This window comes from Rhinoderma darwinii (assembly GCF_050947455.1).
Source record: "Rhinoderma darwinii isolate aRhiDar2 chromosome 5 unlocalized genomic scaffold, aRhiDar2.hap1 SUPER_5_unloc_12, whole genome shotgun sequence".
Classification (NCBI taxonomy): Eukaryota; Metazoa; Chordata; class Amphibia; order Anura; family Rhinodermatidae; genus Rhinoderma; species Rhinoderma darwinii.
Genome location: NW_027461768.1, coordinates 13,131 through 28,101, shown reverse-complemented (window position 1 = coordinate 28,101; position 14,971 = coordinate 13,131). Strand labels below are relative to the sequence as shown.

Genomic DNA, 14,971 nt, shown 5'->3' with positions numbered 1-14,971 from the left:
CATAGTAACAAATCCAAATTGCTGCTCTCTTTGTAGGCAAGCAAGGGTTTGTTGCAACTGCAATTCTTACTTCTTCTTGAAATGTAGGGACGACAGTACATTCCATCACATCCACCTAGTGTACACAGGTAGGTCCATTGTGGCGGGTAGGCGGCTGGCTGCTTTAATGGCTGTTTGCTGTTCCCCTACTCCACTCCACTCCACTATTTGACTGTGGTGCTGCATCAATCAGTGGCTGGCTCAGGTGCAGCTCTTTAACTTACCTAGGAGGGAGGGAGGGAGGGAGGGCGGAGAGAAGACAAGGAAGGTGAATGAGCTGTTCCAATGTGAAATGCCGGAAACACAGAAACACAGAAGACACACACACACACACACACACAACAAGAGGTGGCAATGTATTCATTAATTGCATTTAATAAATGAGCTCATTATCACACATGACTGTACAAATGCATTGTCCAACAGGTGTTGAAATAATGGGATTAAAAGGGGAGATCCCTTCAGAAAGACAGAAACAATGGCAAAGAGAAAAAACACTTTTGGAATCTGATTTTAGTCAACACATAAGGGAAGGGTGCACCGGTCCTGGAAATACTGCAATACCAGGTCAATGCGTGGAGTGGACAGAGCAAGCTCTATTTCCATCTCCCTGTTCTAAAAATCCATTTAATATATGGTCCCCAGATAGGGGACGTATCAGATATTAAACTGATAAGAACAGATACTACACTTGATCTTAGCCAAAAGGCCGAGAAGCGATAACCCGAGCGGCCCTTGCCTTGCCCGAGCCTGTCCCATACTGCTGTTCACCCCTTGCAGCGATTCAGCCTACTCCTAGGCAATTCCATGGGGCCCTGCAGGCTCACACACATTTACAGCTACTAAGCGGGAGGTGAATAAAGGCCGGAGAGGAAGCCAGACAGGATTTGCTTCTTTTGCTTGCACCACAATGCAGTGCTGAAAGAGGAGGAATCTACATAAAAACGCCTTCCTGGCAACGCCCAAATGCCCTCCTGCCATGCAGATAAACACTGGCAGCGGCAGCAAGTGCATGCCCACAGCCACCCCTTGTTCCTTCACACCTTGTATCAGCTTTAATCCAGTCCTGTGCTGCCTGCTGAGCAGCACTGAACAACACTGCCTGGGCCCAGGCTTTTATCTCTGAGGCAGGCCCCATTATGATGTCAGAAAGCTGGCTCTGGAATCCTGAGGGCTCCACTATGACACGTGCAAAGTTCCGTCTGAACTTTATATAAGACTGTGAGGCTCAGTCAGTCACTCAGTGTTGCCTGAGAGGGCAACACTGCAACAGCCGGCCGCCAGGCTGTCTTTTTTTTGCACATTTATTTGCCTCCAGGAGGCCACAAGAGGGAGACAAGGGACTGCAAAATGGAAAATAGGCATCCACCAACTTTACAGACAACTTCTCTTTGCTCCTACAACCTCCATCCTTGCACAGTTTGTTATTCTTCCAGGTAACATAGTAACAAATCCAAATTGCTGCTCTCTTTGTAGGCAAGCAAGGGTTTGTTGCAACTGCAATTCTTACTTCTTCTTGAAATGTAGGGACGACAGTACATTCCATCACATCCACCTAGTGTACACAGGTAGGTCCATTGTGGCGGGTAGGCGGCTGGCTGCTTTAATGGCTGTTTGCTGTTCCCCTACTCCACTCCACTCCACTATTTGACTGTGGTGCTGCATCAATCAGTGGCTGGCTCAGGTGCAGCTCTTTAACTTACCTAGGAGGGAGGGAGGGAGGGAGGGCGGAGAGAAGACAAGGAAGGTGAATGAGCTGTTCCAATGTGAAATGCCGGAAACACAGAAACACAGAAGACACACACACACACACACACAACAAGAGGTGGCAATGTATTCATTAATTGCATTTAATAAATGAGCTCATTATCACACATGACTGTACAAATGCATTGTCCAACAGGTGTTGAAATAATGGGATTAAAAGGGGAGATCCCTTCAGAAAGACAGAAACAATGGCAAAGAGAAAAAACACTTTTGGAATCTGATTTTAGTCAACACATAAGGGAAGGGTGCACCGGTCCTGGAAATACTGCAATACCAGGTCAATGCGTGGAGTGGACAGAGCAAGCTCTATTTCCATCTCCCTGTTCTAAAAATCCATTTAATATATGGTCCCCAGATAGGGGACGTATCAGATATTAAACTGATAAGAACAGATTTTTTTTTTTTTTTTTTTTTTTAAAATTGAAACCACAAGATAAAATCAATGGCATAATACATAAATATTCATACATTTAAATGAATACAAAAGTAATAATAATAAGACCAGTAATACAGATGTTATAATAAAAGTACAGAACAATAGCAGGATAAAATTTATACAGGGCATAAAAGACATAAAAGAATAAAACCATTTTTATTTACAATGTTATGGTATTCCACATTTGCAAACACCACATGGATGTTGCTTCTTTTACCCCTAGCTGCTTTTTGTCCCTAAGATAATAAATGTACATTTCACTTAGGGCATATTTGACACAATTTTTAACATCAATAAAATCATGTTTAAAAAGCAGAATGTTCCTAACCTTCCAGATGGCATTCTTAAAACAGTTTAAAATGATCCAACAGACCATTTGCTGTTTAAAACTTGGGCAGTTAAAAAGACCATAAAACACGTATTCAAATTTAAGATCTTTAAGACCGCAGGCCCATTTCAACAATGGGCCTACCTTCCTCCAAACCTCCTGTGCATATGGGCAGTTCCAAAACAGGTGCATTACCGTCTCGTCGTCACCACACCTGTCTCTCGGGCACTTGGCTCTCGCCACCAGTCCTCGCCTATGCTGGAATTCACGGGTAGGGAGGCACTGGTGAACGATTGCCCAGGCAAGGTCCTTGTGCACATTTGCCATAAATTTCCCGAAAACGTTCCGCCACACCACCTTGGACCTTGCCTGTGAGAAATTTGAAACTGCCAGTGTATCCTCCTGCCGCCTACAGGAGAGTGACACTTTTTTCTGGTCCCCCAATATGTCAGGCTCCAATTCTTGGAGACCTAGGAGCCTGACAGTTTTTTCGAGCACCGCATATTGTTTTGGGGGACACAGAAGCACAGGAGAATTCAAAGGGACACGAAACCATCGTTTAAAAATCATGCCCGTAGCGTACTTTAAAAAGTAGCTAAAAATACCATCAGAATTATACATTTTAAAACAGAAGCAAAAGTATTTAATGTAAAAGAAGTTAAAAAGGTTAGGAACATCTCTCCCGCCATTGTCCTTACATCTGTACATAAAATCACGTTTTAGTTTTTCCATTTTGGAACCCCATAAAAACATAAAACAGATCCTGGTCACTTTTTTAATATATAAAATTGTTGGAGGGAAAACCATAGCTACATAAAGCATTATGGGTAATAAAACAGATTTAATTATTAAAACTTTTCCCTCCATGGTGAGATTTCTCAAATTCCACATTAAAACCTTTTTTTCCATTTTGGCAATTACTGAATCCCAATTGGGTCTCCCATCGTTTTCTTGATTAAAAACAATTCCTAAAATTTTTATCTGATCCTGCTGCATGTTAACTCCTGGTGTCACAGAGGAATCCCATACACCAGTATAAAAACAGTCACATTTATCAACGTTTAATTTAAAACCAGAGGCTTCACAAAAAAAGCCGGTGTTCCTCAATGCCCTTCTCATAGAAGCGGCGTCTGGGCATAGGATGGTGGCGTCATCCATATAGCCTAGGATTTTTACCTGGTTCCCCCTTCCTCCAGGTATGGGCACGCCTCTGATGACTTTATCATCTCTTATTAGGGTGAACAGAGGTTCAATGGCACAAATAAAAAGGAGCGGAGACAACGGGCACCCCTGTTTCACCCCTGATAAAAGAGGAACACCTTTAGTTAAAAATCCGTTGATAGAAATTTGGCTAAAACAGGATCGATATAAAAGCTTAATACGTGTTAAAATAATTTCAGGAACAGCCATCTTTTTAAGAACCATAAAAAGATATTCATGGGAGACCCGGTCAAAAGCCTTCTCGAAATCTAAGGATAAAATAGCAAGGCTTTGACCCCTTTCTTTAAAATACCAAATGATGTCACGTAAAATATTCAGGGACTCAGTAATTGACCTCCCAGGTACCCCACATACCTGGTTTGGATGGATTAATTTATGAATAAAAGGTTTAAAACGGATTGTTATTAGTTTAGCTAAAATTTTACAATCAACGTTTAAAAGAGTAATAGGGCGCCAGTTTTTTAACTGGTCCTTCTCACCTTTTTTAAAAATTAAGGACACAATCCCCCTCCTCCAGGAAGGGGGCAGCTCTTCAGTAATAAAAACTTCCTTATACAATAAAAACATGTCATTCTTTAAAATTTCCCAAAAAGCATGATAAAATTCGATGGGCAGACCATCTTCCCCAGGAGCTTTCCCATTAGAAAAACTTTTAAAAGCAAATAAAAGTTCCTCCAAGGTAATATTACGGGATAAAACTTCCTGGTCTAAAATATCTAGCTTGGCATCAAGGGAATTAAGAACATGTTCTAAAAAGGAAGGATCAATATTTTTCTTGTTAAAAAGAGATTGGTAGAAATTAAAAGCAGAATTTAAAATGCCGACCATAGTGGTTTCTCCTTCAAGGTTTAAAATGACATCTCGTTTATCCATTACCTTTTTGAAGAAGAACCGGGAACACTTCTCGCCATCCTCGAGGTACTTTACATGTGAATTAAAAATTATTTGTTTCCCTTTCTCTTCTATGGCATGTTTTATTTCAGCTTTAAGATTTAAAATATCATCATCAACATCCATACCAATCTCCTTCAATTTAAAAAGTACATGTAAACGTTTATTAAGAACATAAAACCATTGTTTTTTCTCTTTTGCTTTCTTCTTACCTGCTCGAATAAAAAAAGCTCTGATTTTGGGTTTAATGCCCTCCCACCAGTGTAGCATAGGCTGACTGGGCGCTCTATGGGACTGCCAACACTGGTAGGTCCGCACAAACTCCTCTTTAATGATGGGGTCCTCCAGGAGTGTGGTGTTTAGTCTCCAGGGACCCCTACAAGCTTTTTGCTCTCCCTCTAGCTCCAGGTGCACCGAAAGGAGCTTGTGATCAGATAAAATATTTGTTAAAAGCAAACATTTTTTGGGAATAAAACTATTAGAAGTGAAAATAAAATCAATTCTGGAGCTCACTCTTCCATTGGACCAGGTGGGGCCTGGGTCCGCAGGCAAGAGTTCCCTCCAGCAATCTTTCAATTTAAAATCACCAATAAAATTCTTGAGCAGGTAAGAAGTACGGTCAATTTTTCGATTAAAATCCCCACCCTGCCGGTGTTCTCCATCACGTACACAGTTAAAATCACCACCCACCAGCAGGGGGGTAGACCCAACACAAAACAATGGTAAAATCTCTAATAGTTCTGCCCTCTCCTGTTTGGTAGGAGGGGCATAAACGTTTAAAACACGAATTAAAATTCCATTAAAAAGCAAATGTATTAAAATAGCTCTGCCGGGCATGATTTCAGTCACTGTTTGGATGGAGATAAAACGACCTCGGCAGAGCAATCCAACCCCCGCAGAGCGACAGTCATTTCCACCAGACCAGACTGAGGGGCCTAGTTTCCAGTCCATCTTTAAATCTTGATATTCCAAGTCATTAGGGATTCCACATTCTTGAAGCAGGCAAAGGTCAAAGTCCACAGTCTCTAAAAATGAAAATAAAGCAGTCCTGCGGACAGGGCTCTTTAGGGACCTCACATTTAGTGAGGCGACTTTGATAGGAACCAACATAGTCTTAGTTGAGGTCAGAGTCCGAACCAGAAGAGTCGTACTCGGAGATCAGCTGCGAGTCTGGACCCCCTTTTTGAGGGGTCAATAAATCTTGGATGTTGGTAGGGTCAGAGCCAGATACGTGGGCGGCTCCAACCCCCACACTGCTCTCATCCGAACTCCGATAGGCAGCTTTCCTCCGAACTCCGGACTCCTCTTCCTCTCGCTGTCTCTTTGCAGAATGGCTCCTATCCATCTCCTCGAAGTCGCTCTCACCCATCTCTGGCCCCTGGCTGAAGATATCGCTGATGTCCTTACTGGGCAGCTGCACAGGGGCCTGTGAGGTCCCATCACTCTTGGCAACCTTTGCCTGCTTACGGGGAGCCTTCATCGCAAGCCCCTCCACAACCGCAGTGGAGGAACTTTGCTCCGACCCCCCCGTTGACCGGTAATGGTCAAAACGAGGCTCCAATCCAGCATATTTTAGGGTTTTCTTAATGGAGCCCTCGTCTGACACAGAGTGTCTCCGCTCCATGCCCACACTCTTGGGACAGGCGTCAGGTCCTACTGCAGAACCTACGGAGCCACGACGCCTGTCGCTAACCACTGCCTCAACAGGGTCCACTGCAGGCGGAGCAGAGGACCTGTTTGCAGAGGTGCCGGTCAACTTATGTCCAGCAGAGTCAGAATTCCTCCTGCTCTGCCTGGACCCGGTGGAATCCCTATGGCCGTCCCTCGAGGCTGACATCGGTGGGCCCCCCGATGGAGCTGTGAAGGACTTTGGCCTGGACCCCTCAGTCGTCAATGCTCGTTTTGGGGCATTACCAGCGGCGTCTGCACATGTTGCAAACTGCCGCTCTGGCCCTGGTCTGGGTGGCCCAGATTTCGCTCTGCGGGGGCAATCTTTAAAAGCATGCCCAGTCATGCCGCACAGATTGCACAACACCTCGGAACTGCATTTTGCCGCCACGTGTCCAACCTGGCCACACCTGTTACACTGCACCACATGGGGCCGGTCACAATGTTCTCTGGTGTGGCCATATCTCAAGCAGTTCCGGCAGGCTATTGGCATCTGGGGGTAAAATAAGAATCCTCGATTCTTCCCAATGGCAAAGTTCTGGGGTGGGTGATGTAAGCCTCCAATGCCATTGGGATCCTGGCGGAACTTCACCCAATATTTCCTTTTGCCGTTCCAGAAGCTCTGGGTGTTCAAGATTTTGTGTGAGAAGCGGACCTCCCTGCAGTAACGACTGAGGAAGGTTTCAATGTCACACTCTGAGACAAATGGACTGAACATGCACATCACGAGCGGGACTTCTTCCTCCCCGTAGAGGAATAAAAAGTTCAGTCCATTTAGCCGCTCCTCACTCTGGTCCGCATCAGACAATCTTTTGTGCATGTTGTCGCAACATGCCGCGGCCGTAAAGGATATGGTGTACCGACCGCGGCTTTCCTGGTCATTGAGACACAGGATGTCCGCCCGCTTGAGCCCCAGGAAGTCCAGCAGAATCACCTCCACAATGAAGCGAAGGTTCTTCCGCTGGCGATGGCCTTCTTCCACCTCGATGCGGACGGACTGGCGCAACCGGGTGTCCCCGGATGCAAATCCAAATGTAAATGGCATTTTCAGTGCCTGGGGGCTAAGCCTGTCCCTTATAGCAGCAAGGGCTCAGATTCCACAATTAAGTGGAACCCTCCCCCAAGGCCAAGGATTAGGGTACCCCAGACACCTACGAAGCCCGATAAACGCCCTCGGAACGCTCTTAGAAAAACGCCTCAAGGCCGGTTGACCTCTTGGGTAAGGCGCGATCGCAACTCGTTGTCCGGGGGCTAAGCCCACTCCCCAAATAGCAGCAAGGGGGTGAAGTCTCTCTGTGAAAAGAGACGATCCCCCAAGGCCAAGGAGCAGGGTACCCCGGACACCTCCCAACAAAACCAGATGCAGAAATACTACACCTGATCTTGCCAAAAGGCCGAGAAGCGATAACCCGAGCGGCCCTTGCCTTGCCCGAGCCTGTCCCATACTGCTGTTCACCCCTTGCAGCGATTCAGCCTACTCCTAGGCAATTCCATGGGGCCCTGCAGGCTCACACACATTTACAGCTACTAAGCGGGAGGTGAATAAAGGCCGGAGAGGAAGCCAGACAGGATTTGCTTCTTTTGCTTGCACCACAATGCAGTGCTGAAAGAGGAGGAATCTACATAAAAACGCCTTCCTGGCAACGCCCAAATGCCCTCCTGCCATGCAGATAAACACTGGCAGCGGCAGCAAGTGCATGCCCACAGCCACCCCTTGTTCCTTCACACCTTGTATCAGCTTTAATCCAGTCCTGTGCTGCCTGCTGAGCAGCACTGAACAACACTGCCTGGGCCCAGGCTTTTATCTCTGAGGCAGGCCCCATTATGATGTCAGAAAGCTGGCTCTGGAATCCTGAGGGCTCCACTATGACACGTGCAAAGTTCCGTCTGAACTTTATATAAGACTGTGAGGCTCAGTCAGTCACTCAGTGTTGCCTGAGAGGGCAACACTGCAACAGCCGGCCGCCAGGCTGTCTTTTTTTTGCACATTTATTTGCCTCCAGGAGGCCACAAGAGGGAGACAAGGGACTGCAAAATGGAAAATAGGCATCCACCAACTTTACAGACAACTTCTCTTTGCTCCTACAACCTCCATCCTTGCACAGTTTGTTATTCTTCCAGGTAACATAGTAACAAATCCAAATTGCTGCTCTCTTTGTAGGCAAGCAAGGGTTTGTTGCAACTGCAATTCTTACTTCTTCTTGAAATGTAGGGACGACAGTACATTCCATCACATCCACCTAGTGTACACAGGTAGGTCCATTGTGGCGGGTAGGCGGCTGGCTGCTTTAATGGCTGTTTGCTGTTCCCCTACTCCACTCCACTCCACTATTTGACTGTGGTGCTGCATCAATCAGTGGCTGGCTCAGGTGCAGCTCTTTAACTTACCTAGGAGGGAGGGAGGGAGGGAGGGCGGAGAGAAGACAAGGAAGGTGAATGAGCTGTTCCACTGTGAAATGCCGGAAACACAGAAACACAGAAGACACACACACACACACACACACACACACAACAAGAGGTGGCAATGTATTCATTAATTGCATTTAATAAATGAGCTCATTATCACACATGACTGTACAAATGCATTGTCCAACAGGTGTTGAAATAATGGGATTAAAAGGGGAGATCCCTTCAGAAAGACAGAAACAATGGCAAAGAGAAAAAACACTTTTGGAATCTGATTTTAGTCAACACATAAGGGAAGGGTGCACCGGTCCTGGAAATACTGCAATACCAGGTCAATGCGTGGAGTGGACAGAGCAAGCTCTATTTCCATCTCCCTGTTCTAAAAATCCATTTAATATATGGTCCCCAGATAGGGGACGTATCAGATATTAAACTGATAAGAACAGATACTACACTTGATCTTAGCCAAAAGGCCGAGAAGCGATAACCCGAGCGGCCCTTGCCTTGCCCGAGCCTGTCCCATACTGCTGTTCACCCCTTGCAGCGATTCAGCCTACTCCTAGGCAATTCCATGGGGCCCTGCAGGCTCACACACATTTACAGCTACTAAGCGGGAGGTGAATAAAGGCCGGAGAGGAAGCCAGACAGGATTTGCTTCTTTTGCTTGCACCACAATGCAGTGCTGAAAGAGGAGGAATCTACATAAAAACGCCTTCCTGGCAACGCCCAAATGCCCTCCTGCCATGCAGATAAACACTGGCAGCGGCAGCAAGTGCATGCCCACAGCCACCCCTTGTTCCTTCACACCTTGTATCAGCTTTAATCCAGTCCTGTGCTGCCTGCTGAGCAGCACTGAACAACACTGCCTGGGCCCAGGCTTTTATCTCTGAGGCAGGCCCCATTATGATGTCAGAAAGCTGGCTCTGGAATCCTGAGGGCTCCACTATGACACGTGCAAAGTTCCGTCTGAACTTTATATAAGACTGTGAGGCTCAGTCAGTCACTCAGTGTTGCCTGAGAGGGCAACACTGCAACAGCCGGCCGCCAGGCTGTCTTTTTTTTGCACATTTATTTGCCTCCAGGAGGCCACAAGAGGGAGACAAGGGACTGCAAAATGGAAAATAGGCATCCACCAACTTTACAGACAACTTCTCTTTGCTCCTACAACCTCCATCCTTGCACAGTTTGTTATTCTTCCAGGTAACATAGTAACAAATCCAAATTGCTGCTCTCTTTGTAGGCAAGCAAGGGTTTGTTGCAACTGCAATTCTTACTTCTTCTTGAAATGTAGGGACGACAGTACATTCCATCACATCCACCTAGTGTACACAGGTAGGTCCATTGTGGCGGGTAGGCGGCTGGCTGCTTTAATGGCTGTTTGCTGTTCCCCTACTCCACTCCACTCCACTATTTGACTGTGGTGCTGCATCAATCAGTGGCTGGCTCAGGTGCAGCTCTTTAACTTACCTAGGAGGGAGGGAGGGAGGGAGGGCGGAGAGAAGACAAGGAAGGTGAATGAGCTGTTCCAATGTGAAATGCCGGAAACACAGAAACACAGAAGACACACACACACACACACACAACAAGAGGTGGCAATGTATTCATTAATTGCATTTAATAAATGAGCTCATTATCACACATGACTGTACAAATGCATTGTCCAACAGGTGTTGAAATAATGGGATTAAAAGGGGAGATCCCTTCAGAAAGACAGAAACAATGGCAAAGAGAAAAAACACTTTTGGAATCTGATTTTAGTCAACACATAAGGGAAGGGTGCACCGGTCCTGGAAATACTGCAATACCAGGTCAATGCGTGGAGTGGACAGAGCAAGCTCTATTTCCATCTCCCTGTTCTAAAAATCCATTTAATATATGGTCCCCAGATAGGGGACGTATCAGATATTAAACTGATAAGAACAGATACTACACTTGATCTTAGCCAAAAGGCCGAGAAGCGATAACCCGAGCGGCCCTTGCCTTGCCCGAGCCTGTCCCATACTGCTGTTCACCCCTTGCAGCGATTCAGCCTACTCCTAGGCAATTCCATGGGGCCCTGCAGGCTCACACACATTTACAGCTACTAAGCGGGAGGTGAATAAAGGCCGGAGAGGAAGCCAGACAGGATTTGCTTCTTTTGCTTGCACCACAATGCAGTGCTGAAAGAGGAGGAATCTACATAAAAACGCCTTCCTGGCAACGCCCAAATGCCCTCCTGCCATGCAGATAAACACTGGCAGCGGCAGCAAGTGCATGCCCACAGCCACCCCTTGTTCCTTCACACCTTGTATCAGCTTTAATCCAGTCCTGTGCTGCCTGCTGAGCAGCACTGAACAACACTGCCTGGGCCCAGGCTTTTATCTCTGAGGCAGGCCCCATTATGATGTCAGAAAGCTGGCTCTGGAATCCTGAGGGCTCCACTATGACACGTGCAAAGTTCCGTCTGAACTTTATATAAGACTGTGAGGCTCAGTCAGTCACTCAGTGTTGCCTGAGAGGGCAACACTGCAACAGCCGGCCGCCAGGCTGTCTTTTTTTTGCACATTTATTTGCCTCCAGGAGGCCACAAGAGGGAGACAAGGGACTGCAAAATGGAAAATAGGCATCCACCAACTTTACAGACAACTTCTCTTTGCTCCTACAACCTCCATCCTTGCACAGTTTGTTATTCTTCCAGGTAACATAGTAACAAATCCAAATTGCTGCTCTCTTTGTAGGCAAGCAAGGGTTTGTTGCAACTGCAATTCTTACTTCTTCTTGAAATGTAGGGACGACAGTACATTCCATCACATCCACCTAGTGTACACAGGTAGGTCCATTGTGGCGGGTAGGCGGCTGGCTGCTTTAATGGCTGTTTGCTGTTCCCCTACTCCACTCCACTCCACTATTTGACTGTGGTGCTGCATCAATCAGTGGCTGGCTCAGGTGCAGCTCTTTAACTTACCTAGGAGGGAGGGAGGGAGGGAGGGCGGAGAGAAGACAAGGAAGGTGAATGAGCTGTTCCAATGTGAAATGCCGGAAACACAGAAACACAGAAGACACACACACACACACACACAACAAGAGGTGGCAATGTATTCATTAATTGCATTTAATAAATGAGCTCATTATCACACATGACTGTACAAATGCATTGTCCAACAGGTGTTGAAATAATGGGATTAAAAGGGGAGATCCCTTCAGAAAGACAGAAACAATGGCAAAGAGAAAAAACACTTTTGGAATCTGATTTTAGTCAACACATAAGGGAAGGGTGCACCGGTCCTGGAAATACTGCAATACCAGGTCAATGCGTGGAGTGGACAGAGCAAGCTCTATTTCCATCTCCCTGTTCTAAAAATCCATTTAATATATGGTCCCCAGATAGGGGACGTATCAGATATTAAACTGATAAGAACAGATTTTTTTTTTTTTTTTTTTTTTTTTTTTTTTTTTTATTAAACCATTCAGGTTTTTTTGAATAAAACCGAGAACTGTAGTTGTTCAAACCACCTCTCTATTTTTCAAAAAATCTCATCACTCTGGTTCATTATTTTATTTTTCCATCAAATACAAGATAAGTCAAACAAAATTCCTCAAACTAAATACCTCCATTTTAACATTCGCCATATCCCTTCCGCATCCATACCTTTTTCTAGATCCCATTTATAATAAAAATACAATTTAGCCAATACCATACTAACCACATCCTCCATCTCAAATACTTCTCTTTTATACACATTCAAATTCCTCGTATTCCACAATACCTCTTTCACACAAGTCAAAAAAATCCACAACACTCTATCCTTTTCACTACCCAAACTACACAAACCAAACAAGACAATTTCATACGTCAAACTCTTCAAACCAGTCAATTCTTCGCACAACCCACTCAACTTTTTCCAAACATCCTTTGCATGCTTACACGACCAAAACACATGACTCACATCCTCATCATCCCCACAACCTTCTCTCGGACACCTTTCAGATGCAACCAAACCTCTTCTTTTCTGCACACTCCTTACAGGCAACACTCCATGTACCGACATCCATAACAAATCTTTCTGCTTATTTGACACATCATACGTAACAATCTTCTTCCACACAGACTTAGACTCCATCGAATTCAAACCATTTACAGAACACATCACATTATTCATACACATACTTCTCACAACATTCTTTTCGCTCAAAAATCTCTCCATTCTTACATCCTCTAGCTGGAACTTTTTAATAAATTTTTCAACATACAAATACCACCCTGTGCACTGAAAAGCAATTGGTTTACATAAATTACGTTTTTCCCACCTTAGACGCTGGATCACCGTTCCAGCTAGATACTTCGACATTCTGGAAGCCTTGGATTCTTTAAATAAAAGCTCTACAAAAAACCGTACACAATTAATTCCAATGAAGATCTCCAAATTTGGGAAATCAAGGCCTCCATTTCGTCTGCTTTTCATTAGAATTTCTCTCTTTGCCTTCTCAATCCCGCTCCCCCATAAAAAAAGGAACAAAACTCTATTCACTTTTTTTAACATATCAACAGCAGGAGGAAAAACCAGAGCAACATATAAAATCATAGGTAGAATAATACTTTTGACAATTAAAACCTTCCCCGAAAAAGAAAGATCCCTCATTCTCCACATTTCCAACTTTCTCACAATCCTACCACCTAACTCATCCCAACTTTCTCTCCCTTTCAACTCATCATCAAACACAATACCCAAAATTTTCACACCATCCACCTGTTCCATATCAGAATCACTCACTCGCTCATTACTGAAAAAAAATTTAAATTTGCTCTTACCCCAATTTATTTTAAAAGCAGACGCAATACAAAACATGTTTACAATCAACTTCACTCTGGACATATCATACACAGAATCACACAATACACAAATATCATCCATATATCCCAAAGCTTTCACACGTTTTCCATCACACCCGGGCACCACCAAACCTTTCACAACCTTATCATTTCTAATCATTTGCAACAATGGTTCAATCGCACAAATAAATAGGATGGGAGACAACGGACAACCCTGTCGCACACCAGACATAATACTAAATGATTCGGAAAAAAACCCATTCACCTGCACACAACTCTTTGCATTCGCGTATAAATTCTTCAACAAACTCACAAACTGAACCGGAAAACCCATTCTCTCTAACACTTTAAACAAAAACACATGCGCCACACGATCAAACGCTTTCTCAAAATCTAACGCACACACAATCACCTTCTTATTCCGACCCTTACAATCCTCAAGCATATCCCGCACCAACGCCATATTCTCATGCAATTTCCTTTTTGGTACCGCACATACCTGATCCTCATCAATCACACACCCAATCACATTTCTCATACGATTCGCAATCAGCTTGGCAAAAATTTTATAATCCGTATTCAGCAAAGTAATTGGTCGCCAGTTTTCTAAACGCCTCTTATCTCCTTTTTTATGCAACAGAACTACCATACCCTTCTTCATCACATCACACATATTCGTCCCAGAAAACAACACTCTCATAACATCTATAACATCCTTCCCAATTATGTCCCAATATTTCCCATAGAACTCAGCTGGTATTCCATCGATCCCTGGAGACTTATTTTTAGCCATACTTCCCACCACATCCTTTATTTCACCATCCATAATCTCACCAAGCAAAGACTCACATTCACTTTCAGGAACAAAATTACACACAATATCCAGAAACTCCTCATCATCACCCAAATCACACTTCTTCACATCATACAGTTGTTTATAAAAATCAGACACCACATCAATCACATCCTTACCAAACACCTCTTTATCATCCTTATCCAGTAACACATTCATTCCACTTTTTCCACCACACATTTTTTTAAAGAAAAATCTAGTACATTTCTCGTGATTATCTCTAACCTCCACCTTAGACCTAAATATTATTTCTTTCCCTTTTTCTCGGAACCACTCCTTAATATCTTTTTTTGTTTTTTCCAAATCGTGTCTTACATCCATACCCAAATTTTTACATTGTTGAAGGAACGTCATCCGCATGTTAAAGCGTAAATATTGCAATCTTTTCCTTCTCGCTCTTCTATATCCTATCTGTCTAAAAAACCCACCAATCTTTTTTTTCACCCATACCCACCATTCACACACATTAGAGAAAGAACTTTTCTTTCTAGCCCAAAAACCATATTTTTTCCCAAACCTAGTTTTTACCCTTTCATCACACAGAAAACTGAC

At 44.4% G+C, this 14,971-nt stretch overlaps 5 non-coding genes across 5 annotated transcripts; all 5 read right to left on the bottom strand.

The window, feature by feature from the left end:
• Nucleotides 1-569: 569 nt before the first annotated feature.
• Nucleotides 570-760, bottom strand: LOC142685160 (U2 spliceosomal RNA). The gene has a single exon (XR_012854711.1). It is a non-coding gene; the product is annotated as a U2 spliceosomal RNA (small nuclear RNA).
• Nucleotides 761-2,046: 1,286 nt separating this feature from the next.
• LOC142685176 (U2 spliceosomal RNA) lies at nt 2,047-2,231 on the bottom strand. The gene has a single exon (XR_012854720.1). It is a non-coding gene; the product is annotated as a U2 spliceosomal RNA (small nuclear RNA).
• A 6,819-nt stretch (nt 2,232-9,050) lies between these two features.
• Nucleotides 9,051-9,241, bottom strand: LOC142685148 (U2 spliceosomal RNA). Its single transcript, XR_012854702.1, has one exon. It is a non-coding gene; the product is annotated as a U2 spliceosomal RNA (small nuclear RNA).
• Nucleotides 9,242-10,527: 1,286 nt separating this feature from the next.
• LOC142685263 (U2 spliceosomal RNA) lies at nt 10,528-10,718 on the bottom strand. The gene has a single exon (XR_012854770.1). It is a non-coding gene; the product is annotated as a U2 spliceosomal RNA (small nuclear RNA).
• A 1,286-nt stretch (nt 10,719-12,004) lies between these two features.
• Nucleotides 12,005-12,202, bottom strand: LOC142685195 (U2 spliceosomal RNA). The gene has a single exon (XR_012854729.1). It is a non-coding gene; the product is annotated as a U2 spliceosomal RNA (small nuclear RNA).
• Between the last annotated feature and the right edge of the window lie 2,769 nt (nt 12,203-14,971).